Source organism: Schistocerca cancellata, chromosome 1 (assembly GCF_023864275.1).
Source record: "Schistocerca cancellata isolate TAMUIC-IGC-003103 chromosome 1, iqSchCanc2.1, whole genome shotgun sequence".
NCBI classification, from domain to species: domain Eukaryota; kingdom Metazoa; phylum Arthropoda; class Insecta; order Orthoptera; family Acrididae; genus Schistocerca; species Schistocerca cancellata.
Window position 1 is genome coordinate 716,447,776 of NC_064626.1, and position 25,609 is coordinate 716,473,384.

The following is a 25,609-nucleotide window of genomic DNA, read 5'->3' on the forward strand; positions in this document are numbered from 1 at the left end:
GCTGGGAGCTGGCGAAACAGTCGACTGACGCGAGGGACGGCAGACCGATGCTGTTGCTCTGTGTTGTGTAGCAAGCTGTAGGGGTGGAAAGCAGAGAGAGGCGGGTCTGAAGACAGTCTGCCGAGAAGAATCTGGTAGGGAGTCACACTAGTGACTGTACTCTACTTAATATCTACTGACGTGACTCTTTTGGACGTAACGAAGAGGCTTCCGCTTTCAGTCGTAAATACATCATCTCCACAAGAGGTAGACGGTAAATACGCGGACTTATTTACCCTCACCCGACTTGAACCTTCCACCAGTTCTCCACAACGTTTATCTCCCTGACAGCTGTCATTTTAACGAATGACTGAGACAAACAATCTCCACTACAGTGACGTCACATAGGCGGCTCCTGCTACTTCTTTACGACAGGGGACATCATCACCCTCACAGTACTACCGTTCCCTAAACAACAGTGAATGGCAGGCCAACATCGTGTAGTTTGCAAAATCATTTACGTTACGGTTGTTGACGTTCGTTAAGGACAGTTCTTTAAAGAAATCAGCACAAACGCATTTCACAGGAGATGAATCTATTTTATAGTTCTGTGTCGTATTTATTCTTCTTAGTCATCACTATTTTCATCAATGCAATGACGTGTCGTCCTCGGTTCACAACAGCTATTTTGCTTTTGGCGAAGTTTTTCCGCGGAGTGAAAACAAGACTGCATATAGATTACACCATAGGTTTTTTGATCGAATATCCATAGCAAAAGGAAGAGTGGAAAATGGACAAATGGGGTATCACTCACCAGCGTGAGATCTAGTTTTTCAAAAACGGTTTTATTTACCTGAAAGAAATAATGATAATTAAGAAGCTCTCCGTGATTTGAAGGAAAATTGAAGTATTTCATGAGCAGATGCTGCTGACTATGTAAATGGAGTGCCAATTTTCCGCATAAAAAGCTGCATCGCTGTCATGCTTAACTGTGAAAGTGGCTTGCTTCGAATCAAGTACATTTCGAGAGCAGAAAACGAAAGGAAACAAACAGTTGTCAAAAAGTTTTCAGACACTCGCTAACAGCTAGTACAACCGCCCCTCCCCCCCAAAAAAAGAAAAAAAATCGGCTCTATCCCCCCCTTTCTCTCACTCATACACACATACAGGGTATAAACATCATAAATATAAGTTAGTAACGAACATATACTTCGTTAGGTTGGCAAGAAATAGGTAAACGTACCAAAGAAGATGAAACACGTAATGGAGTCGCAATATTTACGCTGTGAAATGAAGTATATGACGAAATAGTTGTATCGAGTGACAAAAGAACGATAGTCCACCACAAAAAAGAGTGAGAAACATGGTGAACAGTGTGTGGATGGCGAGAACACAAAGATGTGAATATATGGCAGTGATAAAAGTAGTAGTGCGACCTCCAGACCAGATGTGAGAAAACACAGATCAGCAAATCGTAAGTAATTACCTTTTTTTTTACCAAAAATAGCGAAGTGAACTGTTTGATAATCTATAAATAACAAAACTGTATCGTTATAGATCCCACTAATGATGCCTTAGAACAGGAGAAGGCGAAACGCCTATGGGATAAGTAAAGTAACTAGCAGCAGGAAAAGGCAGTTTGATTTTCAAAACAAGTAAAAAAGTATGCTTCCTGAGCAAAACTTGAAAATGAAAAAAAAATCAAGAAAAACCGTCGAATGATTTGTGAAATGCCTTGTTTGAAAGTAAAAAATAAAACACGTTAGAGAAACACTCGACGCGCCTCTGCATTATGCTTGAAATAATTTACAGCAAATAACGTGCCGGTTGAGAATTCAAGGTCGAATACTTAACTTAGAATCTTAGAATTTTAAACAGTACGGAGGATATTTGTCTGGTGGACTGTACAGACCGTGCAGTCTGCTGTTGCGTGGCCTTCACATATCTCTATAAACTTTGCCCGAAGGTGTAAAAACTGTCTTAGAATTCTTCAGCCTCCAACATTTTTCTGTAGAGAATCCTTCAGTCATCAGGAAAGATACTGCGCACTCCCAGTCAGCACCTCATTTATTTTGCATGATTTCGATCGTCATTCAAAGGTGAGTCAAATTTTTCTCTAATCTATTTTATTTATTTTAGACCATTTCACAAAATATCTTGCCAGTTTTTTCTGTCAATTTTTTTCTTACCTGTCAATTTACTTTGTCTACGAAGACGAGAGTTTTATGACATAAACAATTTCTTCCTTCATTAAGCTCTCTTTACAAATAGTATTACTCTTAAGAAGTTAAAATATATAGCGCTAGAAAGGACAACGTATCAATCATAATATTAGTATGTGAACACGAAAATTGAAGTTCCGATTTTTAATATCAATTATCGAAGGAAGTCAATGGAAATTATATAATTCGAAAGGTACTTTACCACACATGTGCACAGAGAAAAAAATTATGTGTGTACGTAGCCGTTAAAAGTGGTAAAAGGAAGTAGAGGCTTTAATGTTCGTAACTCTGAGAATATCTTTTCTATCACACATTAAACTCTCCAGTATGTGAACATCGATAGTTGAAGTGCTACCGTCTTTTGCACTGTGTGCGAGTCAGGTGCTATAGTAGAAATGATACGCGAAAGTAAAAACGTTTCGTGAAATCGCATTCTAGAGACTTTCATGCTTACATGGTTCATTTGTAGTAACAGGCGTATGGGCAGCGACAAAGCGACAACTGCTAGGTCGATGATGCTGCGTATACAAAGTAATAGGTAAAATGTGGACATTGTTGTCTTGAAGGAAGGAAGGACATCGAGATCATTATAGGGGAAGCACAAGTTCTGATTTATTCAAGAATGTGGGAAGAAAATCGGCCAGCCCTTTCAAACGAACCATCCTGTCATTTACCTGGAATGCTTTGGGGAAATTAAGCCTGGATGGCACGACCTGGATTTGAACCGTCGTCCTCTCGACTGCGTATCCAGTGTGCTACGCGGCTTGGTGTGTAAAAGATATAGTTAAATGTGCACTGAACATAATTCCATATAATTTGAGAGCTATAATTGCAGTTTAATGAATCTGCAGTGCAGATTATGTAATGCATAACATTTCGTATCTGAGGTTTCTTGACGTGATACATCGTCATTCTCATTGTGTTGTCCTAAGGGAAAGTTAATGTGCCGTCGTTAGCGCAAAAATTATTTTTCAACGCATTGTATGAAGGACGCACTTTAAACGACTGAACAATTAAAGATACATCAAAGAATTATTTCTGAATATTCGTAGGTAAAATGCACCATTTCCTATAGTCAGTTATGTGGCTTAAGTTTCAGACAGTTTTACGTGCAGTGCATCACTTTAAGATGCACGACATTTTTTATCCTAGATCAGGTCCAATGACTTCTGCTTATAGTCGTTCATAATGTTATGCGGAGTTATATTTTTAAGCTAGGTAAGAACTATGAATCTGCATACAGGTAAATTCCAATTAATTATGTAAGAAAAGTTGACTATCGTTCTTTTATAAACACGATTGGTCGGATTTCGACCACAGGCGACACTAGCAACAATAAAACTGTTACAAAAACAATGCCACTTATACCAGTCATAAATCCTATATCACATAATATTTTCGTTAGCTAATAATAGCAGTTACTTACTACAGCAGGAAAATGTGGAATGTAGTTAAGCAAAGGCAGGAGTAGTAAATAATATAACATAGAGGCGTAACTTAACAGAGTGCATTCCAGAAACAGAGAAAAAATGTTACTGGAAAAGGCAATGGAACGGTGGTGATATTTGAAAAGAAGAAACAAAATGACAAGAACGAACAGAAAATGCGAGAGGACCAAAGAGATAAGACCATAGATTATAGCATATAACGACACGGTATAGGAGGAAGAACTATCCCATTGGTAGCAGATATCTTAAGTTTCCTTTTCAATATTGCATGATATGTAGGCAACTGAATGGATAAAATGGAGAACTAGCTAACACCGCGGCGCTGAACTGCCCTTAGCCAAACAATACTACACTTAACTGTGATGTCGTCTTGCGAATGGTTTCCAGAAACAGAGGCCATATCGTCTAGCAGTAGCTAAAATACATAGGGCTAAAGCTAGAATTCTGAGGTGATAAGAATTCGGCTGTGAACTGAGGAGATTCTGAAGGTGCTTAAGTTGTAATATATCAGATCATGACTAAGTTAAGAAATAAAACTCGTGTAATAGACCTGATCCACGGCTGAAGCTAAGATTGGAAATACTGCTGCCTACACTGTCTACACTCAATAGGGTTCTGAAATACGCAGGCGAGACATGGACGGCCAGAGCAGCTTATGGGCTTAGCTCTGTAAACTCAGTAACTAGAATCCAGACTCTTACCTAGTAGTCAATTGCTCAGGCCTCACAGCCCCTAGGCTCACAGTCTCTCGCATAATGAGTCCTGATTTGTTTGATGCTGCCCGCCACAAATTCCTCTCCTGTTCCAACATCTTCACCTCAGAGTAGCACTTGCAACCTATGTCCTCAGTTATCTTCTGGATTTAATCCAATATCTGTCTTGCTCTACCGTTTTTACCCTCTACAGCTCTCTCTGGTACTACTGAAGTAATTCCTTGATGTCTTAAAAGATGTCCTTCCATCCCGTCCCTCCTTCTCGTCAGTGTTTTCCATAAATTCCTTTCCTAGTCGATTCTCCGGAGAACGTCCTCATTCCTTAACTTGTCAGTCCCCCTAATTTTCAACATCCTTCTGTACTACCACATTCCAGATGCTTAAATTCTCTTCTTTTCCGGTTTTCCCACAGTCCATGTTCCACTACCATCCAACGCTGCGCCCTAAACGTACATTCTGAGAAATTTCTTCCTCAAATTAAACCCTATGTTTGCTGCTAAGTCGATTTCTCTTGGCCAGGAACGCCTTTTTTGGCAGTGCTAGTCTGCTTTTTATCTCCTTACTCCGTCCGTCGTGGGTTATTTTGCTGCGTAAGTATCAGAAGTCCTTAACTTCGTCTACTTCGTGATCACCAATCCTGATGTTAAGATTCTTGCTATTCTCATTTCTGCTACTTTTCATTACTTTCGCCTTTCTTCAACTTACTTTCAATCCATATTCTGTACTCATTAGACTCTTAGTTCCATTCAGCAGATTCTGTACTTCTTCTTCACTTTCACAGAGGATAGCAATGTCATCAGCGAATTTTATCATTATCATATTTTCACCCTGAATTTTAATTCCACTACTGAACAGACGTTTTATTTCCGGAATTGCTTCTTCTGTGTATAGATTGAACAGTAGGGATGAAAAGCTACACCCCTGTCTTACAGCCTTTTTAACCTGAGTACTTTGTTTTTGGTCTCCCACTCTTATTGTTCCCTCTTGATTTTTGTACATATTGTATATCACTCCTATTTTTCTCAGATTTGCTAACAATTGCAGTATTTGACACTGTAAGACGCTTTTACCAGTTCAACTTCTTACATCGTAGTTATCAACCATCACCATCATCATCATCATTTAAGACTGATTATGCCTTTCAGCGTTCAGTCTGGAGCATAACCCCCCTTATACAGTTCCTCCATGATCCCCTATTCAGTGCTAACATTGGTGCCTCTTCTGATGTTATACCTATTACTTCAAAATCATTCTTAACCGAATCCAGGTACCTTCTCCTCGGTCTGCCCCGACTCCTCCTACCCTCTACTGCTGAATCCATGAGTCTCTTGGGTAACCTTGCTTCTCCCATGCGTGTAACATGACCCCACCATCTAAGCCTGTTCGCCCTGACTGCTACATCTATAGAGTTCATTCCCAGTTTTTCTTTGATTTCCTCATTGTGGACACCCTCCTGCCATTGTTCCCATCTACTAGTACCTGCAATCATCCTAGCTACTTTCATATCCGTAACCTCAACCTTGTTGATAAGGTAACCTGAATCCACCCAGCTTTCGCTCCCATACAACAAAGTTGGTCGAAAGATTGAACGGTGCACAGATAACTTAGTCTTGGTACTGACTTCCTTCTTGCAGAAGAGAGTAGATCGTAGCTGAGCGCTCACTGCATTAGCTTTGCTTCCAGTTCTTTCACTATGTTGCCATCCTGTGAGAATATGCATCCTAAGTACTTGAAACCGTCCACCTGTTCTAACTTTGTTCCTCCTATTTGGCACTCAATCCGTTTATATTTCTTTCCCACTGACATTACTTTCGTTTTGGAGATGCTAATCTTCATACCATAGTCCTTACATTTCTGATCTAGCTCTGAAATATTACTTTGCAAACTTTCAATCGAATCTGCCATCACAACTAAGTCATCCGCATAATCAAGACTGCTTATTTTGTGTTCACATATCTTGATCTCACCCAGCCAGTCTACTGTTTTCAACATATGATCCATAAATAATATGAACAACAGTGGAGACAGGTTGCAGCCTTGTCTTACCCCTGAAACTACTCTGAACCATGAACTCTAACTGCTGCCTGACTATCCATGTAAAGACCTTTAATTGCTTGCAAAAGTTTGCCTCCTATTCCATAATCTTGTAGAACAGACAATAACTTCCTCCTAGGAACCCGGTCATATGCCTTTTCTAGATCTATAAAGCATAGATGCAATTCTCTGTTCCACTCATAACACTTCTCCATTATTTGCCGTAAGCTAAAGATCTGGTCCTGACAACCTCTAAGAGACCTAAACCCACACTGATTTTCATCCAATTGGTCCTCAACTAATACTCGCACTTTCCTTTCAACAATACCTGAGAAGATTTTACCCACAACGCTGATTAAAGAGATACCTCTGTAGTTGTTACAATCTTTTCTGTTTCCATGTTTAAAGATTGGTGTGATTACTGCTTTTGTCCAGTCTGATGGAACCTGTCCCGACTCCCAGGCCATTTCAATTATCCTGTGTAGCCATTTAAGACCTGACATTCCACTGTATTTGATGAGTTCCGACTTAATTTCATCCACCCCAGCTGCTTTATTCCACTGCAATCTATTGACCATTTTTTCCACTTCCTCAAATGTGATCCTATTTCCATCATCATTCCTATCCCATTCTACCTCGAAATCTGAAACATTACTGATCGCATTTTCACCTACATTGAGCAACTCTTCAAAATATTCCCTCCATCTGCCCAAGGCATCCTCAGGATTCACCAGCAGTTTTCCTGACCTGTCCAAAATACTGTCATTTCCTTCTTACCTCTCTTTCGAAGACTGCTAATTACACTCCAGAATGGTTTTCCAGCAGCTTGACCCATAGTCTCCAACCTGTTTCCAAAGTCTTCCCACGATTTCTTCTTGGATGCTGCAATTATCTGTTTGGCTTTGTTTCTTTCTTCAACATAACTTTCTCTGTCTACCTGGGTTCTGGTATGTAGCCATTTTTGATACGCCTTCTTTTTCCTTTTACAGCCTGCCTTGACTGTATCATTCCACCAAGCTGTTTGCTTCATCCTACTTTTACACACTACTGTTCCAAGACATTCTTTAGCCACTTCTAGTACTGTGTCCCTGTACCTTGTCCATTCCTTTTCCAATGACTGTAATTGACTACATTCAGCTAACTGGTACCTTTCTGAGATCGCTGTTATGTACTTGTGCCTGATTTCCTTATCCTGAAGTTTCTCCACTCTTATCCTCCTACATATGGACCTGACCTCCTGCACTTTCGGCCTCACAATCCCAATTTCGCTGCAGATTAAATAATGATCAGTGCCATCAAAGAATCCCCTGAATACACGTGTGTCCCTCACAGCCTTCCTGCATTCCTGATCTGTTATTATATAGTCAATGACAGATCTGGTTCCCCTGCCTCCCCAAGTATACCGGTGAATGTTCTTATGTTTAAAAAAGGAGTTTGTGATTACTAAGCCAATACTGGCACAGAACTCCAAGAGTTGTTTCCCGTTCCTGTTGGCCTCCATGTCCTCTCCAAATTTACCCATAACCTTTTCATACCCTTCTGTTCGATTTCCAATCCTGGCGTTAAAATCACCCATGAGCAGAACACTGTCCTTGTCCTTTACTCTAACAACTACATCACTGAGTGCCTCATAAAAACTACCCATCTTATCTTGATCTGTCCCTTCACAATGCGAATATACTGACACAATCCTAATTTTCTTGCTAGACACTGTCAAATATATCCACATCAGTCGTTCGTTTACATACCTTATTGCAACTACGCTGGGTTCCATTTCTTTCCTGATGTAAAGCCCTACACCCCATTGTGCTATTCCTGCTTTGACTCCTGACAGGTAGACCTTGTATTCTCCCACTTCCTCTTCCTTCTCACCCCTTACCCGAATGTCACTAACAGCTAAAACGTCCAGCCCCATCTTACTTGCAGCCTCTGCCCGCTCTACCTTCTTCCCAGAGTAGCCCCCATTGATATTAATAGCTCCACATCTCATTACCATTTGTTTGCCAAGTCGTATCTTAGGAGTCCCTGGTTTGTCAGTTGGAGGTGGGACTCCGTCACCTCCAAAGGTCCGAGGCATTTTGCTCTGATTGTTGCCAGCATCATATTTAAAGTACCAGGGAAGCAGGTTGCTAGCCTTACTTGCCCCGAGTCCCATTGGGTTTTACCCCTAACGGCTGAGGGACTAACCGGTGGATTTGGTAATCTTTGCCGTATGAGCACAAAGGTGACCACGACTCAGAATATGTCCGAGATGCCCAGCCTTATTCCAAAGTAACTGGTATCCCGACTATCGGGACCACTTACTTGGCCACTCATACGTTGCCCGTGGTTCATGAACTAGGACATGACTACAGGAACCCACACCATGAACCAACTTCTAGACTATTAGTAACTTTCGGGCTGCCCATACGGGGGTTATAACGTACTGTCCCTCATACCAGACCTGTCCTTTGCCGGATCGTAAGACGTTAGAAAATTTTCCACCCAGATCTCGTGGCCTCTAGAACCTTCTCTTTGACGTTGTGAGCGAACGTGTGGGTGCTATTCTGTCATTCTGCGCAATGGATTAATTTGAGATGACCCTTTACCCTGTGGCTCCTGTAAGGAAATGACACGAAAATTCAGAAAATTTCTTACGTAACTAGTGGGATACTTGGGTACTGGAGTAGTGCTAGTTAGTGTAAGAAAATCATGAAACTAACGAAAATTATTATTTTTTAAAAAAAAATTCTGAGAAATCACAATGGCACTTTTAGTTATGAACTGAACCAGTTATTTCCGGGTTCTTTTCGGAATGTGAAGTTATCTCTTAAGGATAGGATTCGCAAATGAAATTTCTATACAAACTTTAAGATTGTTATTGATTTGTCAGAATGGCTGAGAGCCGAGCCTACTGAAGTAGAATAATTATCCATTAGAATGTTGCTAGGTACGGTTGAGGCTGTCGCATGTGAAATGCAGTGAAGTGTACTGTTGTGGAGGAAATATGGGGCTCGCAAGAGCTGTAGCGCACAATACTGTAAGCTGCGATGACTGCTGTCTGCACCGCTCACTGCTGACAAATAAGATAACTCTCGTTCTATCTGGATTGACCTTCGCCAATCAAACTCTCCCTACGCCTTGATGAAGTCAAGGACTCCTATTCGCCCCTAGCCTAACTATTGGCGTGGTACACCGGTCAGATAACCAGTGCACTGCGGTGCCACTCAAAAATTCGCTCGCAGGCGTTTAACTATAACTCTGTCGGTTCACACCGCACAATAAGTGTGGTGGCCAACACAGTGAACAACGCTTAATCGCAAGGACTCAATACAGAGTCGCACTCTGATTTGCTCTCGACAGAGCTGCTCCCCCATTGAAGTACTGAGAAGAGACTTGTTCCTCGCTCTTTGAGTACACGTATGAGCGCACATGCTCTCGTTACGTGTTCTCGCTCCAAGAGCGACAACGGAACGGCCCCTCTCCATGCGAGACATGAAGGGGTCTATCTTTCGGTCTCTTCCATTACTCCTTCAGCTCAAGGCGCCAGGAATATCGTCTGCCAATCAGCATTGCTCTTCGAAAACGCGAGAATGACGTTTCGTTTAAGGCGACCAATTCGGAAATCTGTAGCATTGGCGTTTGGCGTTTGCTGTCTCCCTGTGAAAACCTCTGAAACTGCGTGCTATGTTTGTAAAGAATGCGTAGGCTGGGCACTCCCATACAATGTAGCAGAATTTGCTTTTAAGCCAAACACGGAGTCATTCTCCCTTTCACACGGGCAAACCCTGTCTGCTCTATGAGTGGTCGCCGGCCGACGTAGATACGTTGACTCGTCCTCTGAAAGGACCGGCCTCCTGGCGTGCAGTCTGCCTCTCCTGAACTAAAAGCTTTTGTGACCGTCGTGTCTTGAATGTGTGTGTGTTGCCAGTCTCGAGTATTTCAACCTCAGTGCGCACTTACTATTTACTTGTTATTCGCATATCGTTTACATGGATTCATACAACATTGACTTTATTTTATCGAGTTTGGGTTCGAATGAAGCATCTTGATGTGCAGAATATGATTGTGAGGGAGGAATATGTAAGCAATGAAGGCCAGGAGACCACGACGTCTTACAACGTATACGGCTAATGTCTCGTGGATCTCTGTGGCCACTGCTATTGGCAACGAAGCGACGCTTCTGTTAACAGTACTTACAGTACGGTTGAAGCAGAGTTTATTCCGGAATACTCAACGTGTGCCCTGAGCTCTTTGTCGGCGCTTTAAGGGGAGAGTTATCCCCGCATACACTAATGCTTGCCATTATACGTTTTAGTTGTGCGATTACGTTGCACGTACGCGATGCTAGATAGAGCAGGATTTGTGAAATGAAATGATCATATGACATTATTGACAGGGAGACCATAGCTAGGAGTGTTCGAACGTCTGGTGTAAATCTATTCGATGCCATTTTGGTGACTTGTGACTCTAGAAAAATGGGATGAAATGATGCGGACTACACAACCACCTAGTCCCAATAGAAGAAAATCTCTGACTTGGCCGGGTATTGAAACGGGACCTCCCAGTCTGGAGGCAGCGACGCTAACCACATTTTTGATATCTTCTTTCTGTTTTCTTTGTTTTGTTCTGTTTGTCTTTGTTCTCGTCATTTGGTCTGGGCCGACGACACATGGCATCAAGTTCATCGCTCAATGTTTCTCAGTGTTTTTATTACAGAGGGCAGCCAACAACTGTGCCGGTGACCACTAGGCCAATGGTATTATACACAGGTACAGTTGAGATGCTAGATTTATCACATCAAGTGGTACTGTAAGAAGAAGGTAGGTCATGAAAGCTAAGTCGGAAGTTGTGACCGAAACAGCGAACTGTGTTGTTTATGAAATTCATAAGACATTCGCAGACCTCACCTATATAATAGGGACGTATTTCATGCAGCAGAATTCTTCGTTCCACAAGTAAAAACGCTACTCGTTCGTTAGATGAGAAATCATGTTAGCATTTATTTGCTGATAGTTCTGTCAGTCGCTCGCCAAATTCGTCACAGAGCTATTACGGAATTATTCCTTTAATAAATTTTTATGAATTTGCAACATGTACTCGATTAGAAGTGAGGCAGCATTTGTTCGTCTCACTTACATAACGTTGAAATGGTTCAAATGGCTGGCTCTAAGTACTATGGGACTTAACGTCCGAGGTCATCAGTCCCCTACACTTAGAACTACTTAAACCTAACTAACCTAAGGACATCACACACATCCATGCCCTAGGCAGGATTCGAACCTGCGACCGTAGCAACAGCACGGTTCTGGACTGAAGCGCCTAGAACCGCTTTGCCACAGCGGTCGGCGATAATGTTGAAATCGGCTCATGATACCTGAATCCAATAAATAGCAGATGATATCGGTTCAGAAATGAAACTGTTCGTGAAGAAACATGGAAATGAGATATGACGGTAATGAATGATAACTGCGGTTTCCGACCGAGAAATAAACTAATACACCATCCAACGAAATCAATTTCGCTACCAGTTTTTATTCACCATACACATCGACGTAATCTCTGGTAACTAATGGAAGTTCCGCGACTTCGTGACGCCTCCATAATATAATTCGGCGAAAGGTTACACTCGTCTTACAACACTTCCTGCAATTGTGAGATCATTTTGACGTCAGACGTAGTATCGTGAAGCCCACCTCATCATCGACAATCGATGTATGGTAGCCGCACGGAGTGGCCACGCGGTTTGAGGCGCCATGTCACGGATTGCGCGGCCCCTCCCGCCGGAGGTTCGAGTCCTGCCTCGGGCATGGGTGTGTGTGTGTTGTTCTTAGTATAAGTTTAAGTTTGTTTAAGTAGTGTAAAAGTCTAGGGAGCGATGATCTCAGCAGTTTGGTCCCTTGGGAATTCACACACATTTGAACATTTTTGATGTGTGGCAGACACCATATTTATTTTGGCATATTTAGCTGTTTTGTATTATAAGTTGCAGTATACCGTTCCAAGGCAATGGCGCATTGAAAATGTGTAACAAACACGTTACCCTTAACATTAAATTTCAGTTAATAACGCACCAACGGTACAAGCCTTCAAGAGATAGATATCACATGAATTGGCTGTAGCCTAACGGATAATGTCGTGGTTGATGGTGTAGAGGCATACAGATTTGCATCTCACTACATGCTTTTTTCATCTTAGTGTTGTTAACACATTCTGCGACTTCTTTATGAATTTAATACGAGTCTGTTCTGCAATATTCGATGTTGTTTAACATTTCTTTCTGATCAAGAAACGAAAGATAAAATAAATGTTCTGCTGTACATTTCCGAATATGTGCCGACTTCAGAGTATTTGGTTAGGCAGGAGTCTAACAGGACAGCTTACATTGCTGCGAGTGAAACGAGCAGCAATAAAATTCACATTCTTCCTTGTCACAAACATTTCGGTGTTAACTGCCGAATATTTGGCGATTAAAAAAAAAAAAAAAAAAAAAGAGAGAGAAAGAAAAATAGCTCTGAGTCTGAGCACTATGGGACTTAACTGCTGAGGTCATCAGTCCCCTAGAACTTAGAACTACTTAAACCTAACTAACTAACTAACCTAAGGACAGCACACACATCCATGCCCGAGGCAGGATTCGAACCTGCGACCCTAGCGGTCACGCGGTTCCAGTCTGTAGCGCCTAGAACCGGGCGATTATCGAGTATGTGGTTAGGCAGAAAGGGGCCAACTTAAACTGCTGCGAGTAAAACTATGAACAGTAAAATTTATATTCTTCCCCGCCACAAATATTTCGCAGGTAACGATCACCTCACAAGTCCTCCTGCAAACAAACGGAACTTCTGGTTGGTATATTTCTACGGCTAAGTACAAGTGTGAGCTGTTACACACGCTAACGAAAATCTATAGCAGTTTATGTGGTCGTCGACATTGCGCTCGTCGTCAAAATGACGCCACGTTTGCGGGAAGCAGTATGATAAAAGTTTTATCCTTCAGCTACCTAATCAAAATACCTAACGGAATACAGATAACTCCAGACGATGACGACGGAGGAAGTCGTCGAAGGCTTGAGATTACATACGAATCGGCACAGGAAGTTTCCATACTAATGGTGACATTTATAAAATTTATCTGTAGCTACTGACAGTTCGAATTACCTGTACAGCACCGCCTGACATCTGTGGCTTAGCCAATGTGTGAGGAAGGGAGCAAACAGGATGGAGAGTTGTCAGCAGGAAGAGAGGAGAAGCGAAGGGGAGGACAGGCTAGGGAGGAAGCACCCTTGAAGGGACGGCCACACAGGGCTGGGGCCCGGAAGCCGCGGCGCAATTAGGAGCGCCGGCCGTGGTGCGGTGCGGTGCGGACGTGGCGCTGTTGGCTCGTCTGGCTGCGGTCGGCCGCGGTCCGGCACCGAGTGACGTCACGCGGCCTGGCCTGCGCTGGCCTCCCCCAGCGGCGCGGCTGCGGAGTTCTCTCCAGCATGCGGGGGGCGGTTAAACAGTAAGCAGACTCCAGATGCGTCACTCTCTCAGAAAACTTCGGACGTAAAAACAGCTTCGAACGTGCTCCTGTCGAATATTGCAGGACTTTTATTATTCACAATATGCAAGATCATTTCAAAAAATAATCATAATTTGCAAACTATTGGAGATAAAGCATCGTGGTCTCTTGTAAAACGTGTCACAGCTCTCAAAGTCTTTTTTTTTTCTGTTCCTCCAGAATTTCGATATGTGCTTCACGCTTTACTCGTAGAACATGTATGGGTCAGCATTGCAGCATCAACTATTGTGACTGCAACATTGATTCGTGTACGAAGGGCAGCAGTGTCATTGAAATTGCTTGATAGATGACGTCTGTCGCTTGCCGCTACAGTGTTGCCACGTCTGTTGACGGCTACTGCTCGGTTATAAGCGACATAGCTGGGCAATGTTAATGAAAAAAAGTTAATTTCGCTAATAGTTAATCCGTTACTAAAAAATTTAACTTCGTTAAATTTTAAAGCGTTACTTTACAGTCAATCGGTAGTCGTCAACTCGTAATTTTAAACTTCATATATTCTTCTAATTCTGTCCGAGACAGCAAAGGACTCGGAAGAGCAATTGAACAGAATGGATAGCGTCTTGAAAAGAGGATATAAGATGAACATTAAAAAAAAAATCAAGGGTAATGGAGTAGTTCTAAATTCTAGGGGACTGATGACCTCATATGTTAAGTCCCATAGTGCTCAGAGCCATTTGAACCATTTTGTTAACATTGAGTATAGATTTAAGTGTCAGGAGTGTAGCAATGTATGGAAGTGAAACATGCACGATAAACAGTTTTGTCAAGAAGAGAATCGAAGCTTTTGAAATGTGGTGCTACAGAACAACGCACAACATTAGATGGGTAGATGACGTAACTCTTGAGGAGGTACTGAATAGAATTGGGAAGAAGAGGGATTTGTGGCACAACTTGAGTATAAGGAGGGATCAGTTGACAAGACAAGTTCTGAGGCATCAAGAAATCACCAGTTTAATACCGGAGGGAAGCGTGGAGGGTAAAGGTCGTAGAGAGACACCAAGAAATAAATACACTAAGCAGATTTAGAAGGCTGTAGGTTGCAGTAGTTATTCGGAGATGAAGAGGCTTGCACAGGATGGAGTAGCATGGAGGGATGCATCAAACCAGTCTTTGGAATGAAGACCACAACAACAACAACAACATATTCTATTAACCGGATTGCTGCTACTGGCTTCGCTGTCGATTTCTGAATGCCCAATATGTCCAAGATTGTTTTCTTTGCGGCTTTCCTCGACTCTACCCTGCCTTAACTGTTTCTTCTAACTGAGCATACAGCCTTCATGTGCCCTCCTTATTTATGTGTTGTTTCAAATTGTTAAGGCTAGAAGGGCAAGCCCTGACTGTTGACTATTTAGGAAACCACAGTTTGCAATCGAAAAGTATTTGTTCTCTCGATATGGATACAAAATTAACGTAATCACTTAAATTCTGCCGCGCAATTTCATCAGTTGTAGAACTAGAAATCGATTCCATAACTTAGTTCCCACAATCGGACTACTAACAAATAGTAATAATTAACGCGGAACAAGAATAAACAGCTAACATCTAGTTATTCTCCCTCGCACTCGATTGATCAATAGGCGCAACCAGGCGTAACCACGCACCTGCAGTACCTGAATTGTCACAGCATGATTTCATTTTTGTCATAAACGGGATGTACTTAATCAAACATTTAACGTACTGAAAGAAAGTTAACGGATGTTAAAGGTTCCGTTGATGATTTTTTTTTAATTTACTTAAAAGTTAATCTGTTAGTAGGAGAGTTAACTTCGTTAATTAACGATTAATGGACTGTGGTCTTGTGCTCAGCTTTGATAGGCGACCCACAATCACGAAGGGTCACTTCAGAAATGATGTTAGCGCGTAACGAAGAGTAATGCTGGAAGCGACCGCCACAAGGTGTGACGGAAATGGGAGAGGCTCTGCCGTCAGCTGACTCTAAGTGACCAATGAGTGCACTGCTGCAGACGACGGGTTTTGTAGCCTTGAATTTAAACTCATGTCCTAACCTAGCCACAACCTCGTGATGTGCACTGTGTCCGAGAAAACGGCGATCAACAATCCGCAGCAGAACTAAAATGACGTTTAAGGCTAACATCTACGAGCCAATTCAAGACAGAAAAATTTCATAATATGTTTGTCCGCAAAATTTCAGTTTTAACAGTAAAAGCAAACTGTAATATCTCGCTGTCATTGGTTACCTGGAACTATCCTCACACTGGCTACACGGGATGCCGCGTTATGAACCGATGAGCAGTAATGGTTGGCATTTGGTAGCGGATTATAGGCGATACAATCATATTTCAAACGAAACAAGTAGGATAGAGAGAAAAAATAAAAAGGTCACTATGATCATGAATATGTCGTACCATAGCATTAGAAAAAAATTAAACCAATTATTTGAATAAAAATTGTAATTATTTATGCGTATAGGTAGAACAACTAATGGTCCTATCACACTTCGCTGCCCCATTCCTGACGATAACCTTGTCTCTGATGAACACTCAAAGTCGAGAACAACATACCGTGTTTGTTATTTAAGAAGTTTTCGAGCCGCTCACATACCTGTGAACTTATTCCATATGCTCGTACCTTCCTTAACACCTTGCAACGGGGCACCGTGTCAAATGCTTTCCGGAAATCTAAAAATATGGAGTCTACTTGTTGCCCTTCACCGATAGTTCTCAGTATTTCACGTGAAACCAGGGCAAGCTGAGTTTCGCACGAGCGATGCTTTCTATAACCACGCTGTTTCGTGGTGATAAGCTTCTCAGTCTGAAGGAAGTTTATTACATTCGAACTAAGAATATGTTCAATGATTCTGCAGCAAACAGAAGTTAGGGATATTGGTCTGTAATTTTGCGGGTCTGCTCTTTTAACCTTCTTGTGTACTGGAGTCACCTGCGCTTTTTCCCAGTCGTTTGGAACTTCGTGCTGGGCGAGAGATTCACGATAAATGCAAGCTAGGTAAGGAGCCACTGCTATAGATGGTCGAGGCTACCAAACGTTCCCAAAGGCAGAATTGTCTGATCCAGAGGTAAGAAATTGGACTCGCACTCGGGAGCATGATTATTCAAATCCTTGTCAGGTGATCCAGATTTAGATGTATCATGTTTTCCTAAATAACTTAAGGAAAATGCCGGAATGGTTTACTCGAAAAGAACGCTGCGTATTTCCTTCCTCATCCTTCCCCAATAAGAGTTTGTGCATCCTCTTTATGACATGGTCGTTGACGGGACATTTCACCGTAACTTTCGTTCCTTTCATTGCCAAAGGTAGCCCAATGGTAGCATTCAGAAGACTTTTAATTCAGCTCCTGGAGTCACTGCGGACAGTGGTCATTAGGCAATACTACACTTTTATTATAGAAGATTCAATAAATTCGAAAGTTGTACGGTCTTCATAATACGATAAATGAAAGTTGCTCACAGCTCATCAGTGGGGTAACGCCGTATTCGAGAGTTTTTATTTGCTTCACTGGCGACGCATCTTCCAAACCCAATGACTAACTTTAATAAAGTGATGAAATCAAGTCTGGGAGCCATAGGTGTACTGTACCGACATCTCTCCAGAGATAACTCATAATTACAATTCACAAAAAGGCAGAGATACTGCTGTATAACAAATATGGTTTATTACTTTGCACGTAGAACCTTACCTAAAGGGAGACATTGGGCTTACGTCCTCACGGCATGGTAACTATAGTGTGATTGGAATAATGTTGCAACTGACGGGATAGTGGATAATCTGAGGCAAGAGACAGCAATATATTAATACCGTTACTTTGTTAGAGTGACACATATTGCTGTAGAAGAGGTAACCCAAGGAGCATATGCATTTGTGATTCGATAAATGCTTGGAGCCAACTCTAGACTCACCAGCTTACGTAGCACATTTAATCGAAGAGTCGTATTGCAGCTCAGTACCGATAACTCACGAAAATTGAATTATCCTGTAAAATTACGTAATGAAAACTGTCAGCCTGAAGTGTAATGTGAATGAGTTTCATGTTCTTTTAGTGTCTGTTGCTGAATGCCTCGCCATCACTAAGATGATGTAACACTGTTTCTAATTGCGTTAGGAATCGTCGCTTAAGGAGTCACTTGCGTACTTAACGCTATGCTCCAAAGGAAAGATTATTCTCTAAAATCAGAGTTATGCACTGTCGGCTATAGTTTTGTCTCTGTTTTCCTTTGCTTCTTTTAACCGCTTATTGTGATATTGTGAAAATTGCGGAATATGAGGTAGTTACGACTGATCTTGACTGGAAGTAAGCATTGACACCGTCACGTTAGCATTATACAAATATAATAACTGAGCACAGACGGCTGTTTACTCTATTTCCGTACCCTGTAAGTTCTGCAACAGTAGTGTTTGTACCGCTTACATACTGACCAGATGACAGAGGCATACCAGTCTATAAGTATTAATTAATTAATTAATTAGTAAGTGTTGCTGAAACAAAGTTCGCGGTGCCGCAGTTGTTTCTTTGGCGTCGCCATGTGGTGGGAGTTTTTGTTTGACGCGCGAGTGCGGTGAAACGTGGTCCCCTGGGTAGGGGTCCTCGCCAGCACGCCCAGGGTTCGCTGACGAGTTGACATTTGCCGCTACGACACATCATTTTAACGATGGGGAGGGCCGCCACCGCGTGCGAGAGGCCGCCGACACAACACAAAGCAGCCGAAAGGTCTCATTAGCGTTTGCTTTCCCGCGTACACAAGAAATGACGCTACAAACCTACGGAGCCATCTCTGCATTTCAACAAACTTCGGTGCACGATGTTATAGGTCGCCAAGTATTTTCTTATTCCCCTGAATTCTTGTCCCGCGTTCCGTTCCTTTGCTTTTTAACCGAAAAACCAACACCTACATTTTGTCCTTACGCTTTACGCAGAAACATAGAATTGAGAAAACCTGGAACTTTCCCAGAAAAGTTTTGGGTAAGAGTGTCATTTTAATGGGAAGTGTGAGGTTTCATACTCAGAGAAGAACAATGATCAAGTACCACCTCAGTCGCTTTGTTCAGATATGCATCATAACGAATTGGAAACAGCGAACAACAGCACTGCTTAGAAGAGACACGAGGTGATACGCAGTTTACCACCCCCATTGTTTGGTTTATAATAGGCTGAACAAACAGCACCGTAATCAAAGAAAATTGGAAATTAGTAGCACAAAGTCAAGGATAAAACACAGGCATGTTGAAGCTCACAAATGTGAAGGTAATTGTGGTTGGAGTGCAGAAAAACAAATACATTGAAGATAGGCACGTCGCTTTACCACAGAATTAGCCTTTATGAGGAGCGGCAGAGTTGAATGATCACCTGCTAAACATCGAAATTGGGGATTATACTACTAGACTGCTGCGTAAATTCGTAGAGTTTTTGTTTTTCATGTTGTTATTCCGGTTGCTATGGACTTATTTATGGGCTGTCACTTTTTATCTGTCGTTCGCTGTTGCTATTTGAGTTTACACGTTATTTTGTCATCCGGAGATACTGAGTGGAGCAGTGGACGCTGGAAATTGGAGCGCCAAGTGGAGAAATCGGGTCATTTCCGACATATTCTTTTGTTTGAGTGACAGCAGCGGAGGCAGTCAGAAACGTTTCCGCCGTGTATGGCGATAGAACACGGCAAGAAAATTGTTTTCTTGTTTTATGGAGGATCGCTTTGACATAAGTGACTCTCCACGTTCGTGAAGACCTTCGGGATTTGATAAAACTCGTTTATACGCATTAATCCACAATGAACCATCTCAGTGTACTCGAAAACTGCCAAATGTGGTGGACTGTGATCCTTCCAACATCGTGCGGCATTTGTATGTAATGGGGACGGTTCAAAAATCGTGTGGGTGGGTACCGCGTGCTGTAGGCCAAAATCACAAAAATTAGTGGGTGGCAATATGTCCATAACTGTTTGCTCGTCATCAAATGGCTCGTGAACAACAAGGACCATTCATACCCAGTATTGCTACTGTTGACGAGAACTGCTGTCTTTATACTAAGATAAGGAAAAGAGAGAAACGGTTGAGCCCAAACAAAGCAACAAGCCCCCATACAAATACCTACCCGTATCCACAAAAGACAATGTTATGGATCTGATGGAACAGTGGTGGTGTAGTGTACTACGAACTGCTTTTCCGAACTGTTACCATCACTGTAGTTACAATCCAAAAACAGCGTCAGGAAGACTGCGAGAAGTGACGCTACTGCACGGTAACACCCGCCCGCATTCTGCTAGACTGACCAAATACACTATATAGGAGCTGTGTTTGGAAGTTATCACGCACCCACCTTATTCACCTGATCTTGCGCCCTCAGATTTTCACATTTTCCGCTCTCTACCGAACAACCTTTACAGAAGAAAATGCCTCCGAACATGGATCGACGAGTTCTTCGCCTCAAAACCACGTGGTTTCTACGGTCACGGAATCTAAAAGATACCCCAACGTTGGAAGACAGTTGTAAATTGTTAAGGAGAACATACATTGTACGAGTATTATTGATGACTTAAGTCTCTGTTATGTGTATGCGCTGTGCTTATTAAACTTATGGAAAACGCTACGAACTTATGCACCAATGCAACGTATGATAGTGAAATGCCTCTGTTTGTTAGCTGTCTAGAATGGAAAGTTACATCAGGCGAATAAGTCAAGTAAAATGTAAAACAGACTTTCAAGTGAGTAATAATTACTGGCTATGTAATGTTACAGAAGGCTATTAAAAATTAAGTGGAAAGGCAAAATATGAAAAGAAGCGGTGTCAAAGACACTCACAGAAATAAGATGACTGTGGATGAAACAGTCACTGGCGGGAAAACATCTAGGCTGAAGATGGGCATTTCAGCACCTCCTAAAGAAAAAGTAGTTGCTGGTACATCACACCTTATCTTTATTTGCCCCGCTTTGTGTTATAAACATTATTGTTATTACTGACGAACCTTCAGGAAATTAGGCCGGCCGGTGTGGCCACGCGGTTAAAGGCGCTTCAGTCTGGAACCGCGCGACCGCTACGGTCGCAGGTTCGAATCCTGCCTCGGGCATGGATGTGTGTGATATCCTTAGGTTAGTTAGGTTTAAGTATTTCTAAGTCTAGGGGACTGATGACCTAAGATGTTAAGTCCCATAGTGCTCAGAGCCATTTTTTTCAGGAAATTAGAGATACTTTCTGGTCAAGTAGCAGAAACGAAAAAGACAGCTTTGACAATCCGTTCGTTTGTTCTGCATAGAATCCGTGAAATTATATTGTACACAAAATATTGTTTCTCACTTAACGATCGTATGCTGTTCCAAAAAATATTTATAAATTAACAAGTAATTTCAGTTTCTGGCAGCCGGCCGGAGTGGCCGTGCGGTTCTAGGCGCTACAGTATGGAACCGCGTGACCGCTTCGGTCGCAGGTTCGAATCCTGCCTTGGGCATGGATGTGTGTGATGTCCTTAGGTTAGTTACGTTTAAGTAGTTCTAGGTTCTAGGGGACTGATGACCTCAGAAGTTAAGTCCCATTGTTCTCAGAGCCATTTGAGCCATTTGAGCCATTTTCAGTTACTGGAATCTACAGCATATCTGAAAATTTCTTCAAAACCAAACTAAGGTAACCGAACATTTAATGGCTCAAAGTTCCTAAAGATACATAATGTTCTTCGAATGTTACAAAACGTGGAATCGTCGAAACATTCAAGTAGGAATATCGTGTCACTATTTTTGCTTTAGACTTCAGGCTCTTTCCACCATTTTCGGAAGGACACATACCTTCTCCCAAATGCGAAACAATATCGCACGTACCTGATTTTCACAGTATACTAAACAATAACTATGAATGCGGTTACAACTCTTATTTATTCGTTGGATCAGACATCCGTCACACATTCACACAGGATGATCACAATCTTGTCCAAGTGGAAGTTATAGACAATTTTTTTTCGTTTTTTGTAGCTTGTGTTTTTAACAAAAAGCATCTGAGTACACAGAATAATCGGTTTTGGACGTGATGAACTTTGAAAACATTGTCGGTCAGATATACTGCAACATATGTTCCAATTTTATGCTGGCGGGCAGATTTTTTCTATTAGTACCACTACTATTCCCCGACGGAGGTTCGAGTCCTCCCTGGGGCATGGGTGTGTGTATTGTCATTAGTTTAAGTTAGTTTAAATTAGATTAAGTAGCGTGTAAGCCTAGGGACCGATGGTCCCATAGGAACTTACCACAAATTTCCAAAATTTTTACTGCTACTATTACCACCACTACTGCTAGTAGTGTTTGTCCCTACTACTGACAGACTCGTCAGTATAGTCCTAGCTGTTACATAAACTAGGATAAGCAAAGAGGAGTTGTCCCGCTCCTCACGAATGTCAGTCCTGTGTCGTAATTATTTCGCCACTTCGAGACGTATTGAGACGTCTTCTGAAGTATATATTTCTCTTTGATAAGTTTCCTTCCTAGACTCTTTTACACCTCTACACGCCATGGCGCTTGCTCCCCCTACTTTATTCTCCGTTAAGTCCAGCAGTCTCGTTGGAGAAACGGATGCGAGGCGTCCAGCACGGATCTCGCAAGCATTCTGCGCATCGTGGAACTTCGTCAAAGAAATTTAATATTCCTCTCTACTCCGGCGTTATTAAACAGCGGCGAGTTATTGGTTTTCCAAGGCGTATTTGCTATTTCCAGTGACCAACGAGGCAGCAAAAATTTTACCGCAATACCTGCTATCTCAGTACGAGGGCGTCGCTGGAAAAGAACGTCAGACATCCGCCAAATTAGCGCCACCGCGCTGCAGTGGGATATTTGGTGTGGTAATGCTTTCGTCACTTTTCACATAAACTGACACAATGTAGTGTTTCCCTAATAGCAGTTTCGCAGAGCAGCTTCCAGCCATTCTTGTGAGGAATACTGTTGCTGCGCTTCTTGCTATTAAGAGAAGAAGGGATCGCTTGCAAATCATTAAGTGCGGCACTTTTGTTTCACGCTCATTTTTTGACAAAATTCTTCTTGTTGGTTTCCTTTTCCATTTACTGGCTTTTCTCTATGGACGTTCTATAACGAATAAGACATCTTCGTCTACCGTAGTTTTCGCGTTAGACACTATTCTGAGTCCAGACATTTCTCTCATTGTATGTTTTATTAATATTGCGCTCTGTGATCAACAGTAAATACCAGCTGATTAATCCAGAACCGCCCTGGTATTTATTTCGCTAATTGTCTACTAGAAATGGAAACAAAAAATTAACTGTATGGGTAGTGTAATATACCGGGTAGTTCTGTAGACTGGGAACAGCTCCTTCGCGCGTCTGTAAACGTCTTAATGGCACTGCCTCTTCATAGCTCTGTAGACGGCGATTATTCTCGCCCACAGCGGTCTGCCATTCGCAGTTGAAAACTGTCAAAAGCGCTGCCAGATTTCGCGGATTTCCATAAGTTGACTCTATTGTAGGAGTGCCTTAGTAGTAACGAATAAATGTACCTAAATTTCATGCTTGAGGCGGCATTTTTGCACGCACGTCGGTGTTGATGACGTCATATCTTTTGAGCAATGTGTCGTATCGTGACGTATTTTTGTAGGTACAATCAGCGGCATGTATGGATACTGTCTATAAAATGTGTTACGAAACAGAGTAAGTAACAAAGAAGTAATAAATGTAAACTTCATTCAAAGTGCGTTAGTTTTTTACGCATCTCATTGTTTATAACATCGTATCTCCTGAACTATGTGCGGTACCATGGAATAATTTTGTAATTGCATTCAGCGGAATATGTGGATACCGTCTGCGAAATATATAGCGCATTGAGTCAGTAGCACAGAAGTAATAACTTTAAACATCATGCATGATGGTCCAGTTTTTCACACATCTCACTGTTTATGACGTCATATCTCTTGAACTATGACAGGTGTTTCTTGTACCGACACTGACAGATATTGTTGTCTGACGGTAAGGGATACACGTTGATCGTCCCAGTGGTTTCGGAGGAGATGTGGTACACACACACACACACACACACACACACACACACACACACACACACACACAAACACGGAAAATTGGAGCAGAGATCAACATAAACATCATTTCCGCCCTTTTTATTGCTCATGAAAACCACGCATTCCATGTCGTAGCACCATACAGCGAGACCTTCAGAGGTGGTTGTCGAGACTGCTCTAAACACCGGTACCTCTAGCACCCTGTAGCACGTCCTCTTACATTGATGCATTCGTCGTGGCATACTATCCACAAGTTCATCAAGGCACTGTTGGTCCAGATTGTCCCACTCCTCAACGGCGAATCGGCGTAGATCCCTCAGAGTGGTTGGTGGGTCACGTCATCCATGAACAGCCCTTTTCAATCTATCCCAGGCATGTTCGATAGGATTCATGGCTGGATAACATGCTGCCCACTCTAGTCCAGCGATGTCAGTATCCTCAAGGAAGTCATTCATAAGATGTGCACGATGGGGGCGCGAATTGTGCTTTGAAGACGAATGCCTCGCCAATATGCGGCCCATATGGTTGCACAATCGGTCGGAGGATGACATTCACATATCGTACAGCCGCTACGGGGCCTTCCATGACCACCGGCGACGTACGTCGTCACCACATAAAGTCACTCCAAAACATCAGGGAATCTCCACCTTGCTGCACTCTCTGGACAGTGAGTCTAAGGTGTTCAGCCTCACCGGGTAACCTCCAAATACGTCTCCGACGATTGTCCGGTGGAAGGCATATGCGACACTCATCGCTGAAGAGAGCATGATACCAATCCTGAGTGGTCCATTCGGCATGTTGTTGGGCCTGTCTGTACCACGTTGCATGATGTCGTGCGTGCAAAGATGGACCTCGTCAAGGACATCGGGAGTGAAGTTGCCTATTGTGCATACTTTTAGTCGTAACAAGACGTCCTGTGGCTGCATGAAAAGCATTATTCAACATGGTGGCGTCGCTGTCAGGGTTCTTCCGAGCCATAATCCGTCGGTGGTGGTCATCCACTGTAGTAGTAGCCCTTGGGCGGCCTGAGCGTGGCATGTCATTGGCAGTTCCCGTCTCTCTATAACTTTGGTTCAGTCCGAGACGCCTGGACACTTCCCTTGATGAGAGCTATTCCTGGCAGAAAGTAACAATGCAGACACGATCGAATACCGACATTGACCGTCTAGGCATTGTTGAACTACAGACAACACGAGCCGTGTACCTCCTTACTGGTGGAATAACTGGAACTGATCGGCTGTCGGACCCCCCCCCCCCCCCCCCGTCTAATAGGTGCTGCTCATGCATGATTGCTTACATCTTTGGGCGGGTTTAGTGACATCTCTGAACAGTCAAAGGGACTGTGTCTGCGATACAATATCCACAGTCAACGTCTATCTTAAGCAGTTCTGGTAACCGGGGTGATGCAAAACTTTTTTTGATGTGTGTATGTATAGACACTTCCTTCAGTCCCACATCTGCTTTTAACCAAAACGGAAGAATTCCTAAAAGTTAGACAGTTAAGGCGAGTGTTCTTCATTTAAACGGTATAATTTAAAATGCGTTATCTTTTTCGCTGCTTTAGCGAAATGCACTATAACGAAATGTCCATGTTACTGTCTTTCACTCCAGAGAAGTGGTCATTACCTATATCCTAAGCTAATTAACACTGGCTTAAACTATTGTTCATATTTACACACAGGTAAATCAGACTTATTT